The sequence below is a fragment of the Buceros rhinoceros genome, unplaced genomic scaffold, assembly GCF_000710305.1.
Source record: "Buceros rhinoceros silvestris isolate BGI_N320 unplaced genomic scaffold, ASM71030v1 scaffold6142, whole genome shotgun sequence".
Lineage (NCBI taxonomy): Eukaryota > Metazoa > Chordata > Aves > Bucerotiformes > Bucerotidae > Buceros > Buceros rhinoceros.
In genome coordinates, this window is record NW_010399384.1 from 5,173 (window position 1) to 8,666 (window position 3,494).

Below are 3,494 nucleotides of genomic sequence, written 5' to 3' on the forward strand. Positions count from 1 at the left end.
CCTACCCCAGCTGTGTGAAAAGAGCTGGCCGAGCTGTTCGGTCTGTGTCCCTCCTTGTAGTCAGACATGTCGCAGGTCTCCAGCCCTGGGGATGGCCTTGAGAGGACTGTCTGCCTCATCACATCGATGGCTAGGTTTTCAATACTCCCCTGATACTTAATAATTTGACCTTGATGCGATATGCTGACTTGTGGGAAGGAAAGTGCCTTAAAATCAGGGTGGAATCAGGAGTGTTTACGGTGAGGTTTTAGCTGGTTGCGGTTTGCTTTGCTTTAATCTGTCTGTTAGGAGCCCGTAACCTGCATTAATTGCAGTGTGCAGTTAGAGGCCACGCTGTGCACAGCTGTGAATGGGAATTCCTGACACCAGCGTTTGGAGAGCAGAGCGATGCCAAGCCCCAGCGGTCCCAGCAAGGCTGTTACTGTTCATTGCTGTTTAGGCTAAGGCTCGCCCACTCTGTGGCATTCCCTCATTTTTTTTAGATAGAGAGGTGGCAGTAAAGGAGGGGATAATGTAACCTGCTGCCTGTGGAACCTGTGGGATGAAGGAAGAACCCATTTGTCTGCAAGTACAGATACATCCTGATAAACAAGATACGCTTTTAACACACAGCATGCCGTTTTTTCCCGTGTGAGCTAACCCCTTCCCATGCCTGGGGTCTGCAGTGTTTTCTAGGCAACTCCAGGTGAGCCCAAGGCTCTAAGAGAGGTGGGTACGTGCTGATGTGTGTCTCTTCTGTGGGGAGGAGCTGTGCCTGGTGCAGAGCTTGAGCAAACACTCCCAGGAGCCTGACCTGTCCTTTCCTTTTGTCAGCCTGTGTAGGGTTTCAATGAATCAAACTACTTCAAAAGCCATCGTCGTTCTGTGGCACAGAATGATCGCAGGGCGTGTCTGTGGAGACGTTGGGTTTGGTCACAAGCGTACTCTGACCTCTGTGGAAAGAGCAGGAGGGTGGTGTGCGCGGGCGGAGAGATGTGCCCAGCCTGCCCTGCTCATCCTGCTGGGCTGATGGGACACATGGGCGTTCTTCAAGTCACTCTGCTTTGTAAGCATGTGTTCGTCTCTCTCTGCAGGAAACTGAGTGAGACCTGAACTGGAAAAATTAGTATCTTGTGGTAAAATGGGCCTAAAGTTGATAGTTCTGTCTCTTCTTGTTCTAGCGAATGGCCTTCATGGACTTCAGGACCTGCAGTTTTAGTAGTTTATGGCTGTTTCCATAAAAGTACGATGTTAGCACTATGTCTAGATGATTTTTAGAGCCTTTCACAGGTTTGTGAGCCCTCGCTGTAAGTGCTGGCGGCAGCGTTTTACCAGAGCTCTTTGCTCTCGGCGTGTTTTATGCGCTTATGTCACCCGCTAATGGCATTAGAGCAGGCTGGGTCCCGGCGGGGTGGTTTCGTTAATAGGATTATCTGCCCGGCCCAGCAGTGCCGGGAGCTGGGCTCGCTTTCACAGGTTTATGTCAGTCAGCTCTCAGGCTGAAGGGTTTAAGAACTGCTTTGGACTGCAGCTGGTATTTCTGAAGGGAGGAGGGTGGCTGCTGGAGGTTGTCCATGCTTTAGTTAAATACACCGTTTAGTTATGATTTGGTGTTCTGCAGCTTCACAGGTAGAAGGGCTCAGACTCTGGATGAGCAGTTCCCAGTTCAGGGGGCAGCTTCCTCAGCACCACTTCGATTTCGGTGAGCTCATTTGTTGCAGATGTTTTCACGGCAATATTATGACTGGTCTTTCTTGTGTCCCTGGTGCTGTGTTGTCTTCAGCGCCCTCTTAAACAGGAGCCGTGCCTCATGGGCTGTGCTCAGACTGGTGACCAGAAGTCTCGTCTTACTGGCGTGAGAAGTCTTGTGAGTTCCCTTCTGGCTGCTAGGGTGTCACCCTGGAGAATACGTGGGAGCTGCTGGGACTAAAGGGTTTCCAAAGGCCTTCAGGGTTGGGATCTTTGTTTGTCCCCATGACCCCACTGGTATCCTCTTGTGTCTCAGGATCACTAATAAAGGCAGTCCCTCTGTGGGGGGCGCACTTGGGTGGAAGGGTATGTGTGGCTCCATGGACTCCACTCACTTTTCTTTCTTTGGTTGAGAGGGAGAAGATGCCCCATAGCTTCAAGCTCTGATTCCCTAAGTATGGTGCTGTGTTTGTTTTATTATTGCTATAAGTGTATATATAATAACTTTAAGCATTAATTTTCCTAATTCCTTCTCTGGTTGTCTGCAGTGTACAAACTTACATAGGTATTTATTTTTAGCTTGTCAGAACTACCTTTGGTAGCACCCCATGGCTTTCATTGCCAGCAACATTTCTTTCCAGTGCTCTCAGTAACAAGAATGTGCTGTCTTGTTTTTCCTGGAAAAGTGAGAGTAATTAGTCTTGGTTCCAAATAGGCCCTGAGCATAAATACCTCTAGTGCCAGTTGTTAATGCTCTGGCTGCTCTCATCTTTAAGTACTTAATAGTAATGATGGATGAGGAACAGGCTTGCTTTTGAAGGCGGTAGTTTTAGAGTCTGAGCTGTATGACAAAAAAGTCAACTTTCTGGACTCTGAACTACACTCTGCTCTTCTCAGTAAGCAACCGGCAGTGCAGGTGTTCCTTAGCTACTGCCTGGGTTGGTGTGTGGGGCGAGAGCATTGTGGCACAGCCCAGGAGGGTGTGATGTGGTGGTCCAAACATACCTGCCGGATGAGGACTGCAGATAGGTCAGGTACCTTGACTCCTGCTCTGCTTAGTGTCTGGTAAGATTAGGGGTTTGGGAGTCAGACTAGAAGCAGATGCAATGTGTAGTGAAGATGTACAGTCCCTTACCAAAGGGGATGCTAAAAGCTTACCTGGACTTGAGGAAAACGTGAGTAAGTTCATAAAAGAATTAAGTGTGTAGGTAGAATCCCTCTAGCCTGGTGTCCTGGTTGAGAGCATCTGTCATTCCTCCAGTGGCCAGCCCAGCCTTAACCGGTGACACACAGGAAGTTTAAATCATTGTTAGCAAGCCAGGAGAGCCTTTGGGAAAGTGCTTGGCTGGTTTATGCTCTTTGTCCGAGCTTAGGTGTCTCCGCACCACTCCTGAATGCATCTTGGTACCAGGTGGATGGGCAGAGTGTGTGGGGACTCTAGCGCAAACTGCTGAGCTCTCAACCTGAGAACACACCGGGTGCGAGCTGAGAGGAACAGGCACTGCGTTCGGTCCAGCCAGGTGGTGGAGATGGATAATCCCTCACTGCTGGAGAGCTGGGGTTGGGGACAGTCCCTGGCGGGCTGAGCATAGGAAGGGCAGGCGCTCTGTTAACAGAGCGGGCAGTAGTGGTGGCTGGGAGTCAAGCACCTCTCGATCAGCACTGCTGGTGTGTCGGTGATGGTCTCGGTACAGAAACCCAAACTGAATTAGGTTCCAGACGTTGGTTACGCTGGGAGAGTGCAGACTGAGCACACTGCACTGGCTTCTGCCTTTGGAGCTCTGAGGTTCTGCTGCTGTGGGGGCAAGCCTGTGGCTGGGGCGCGC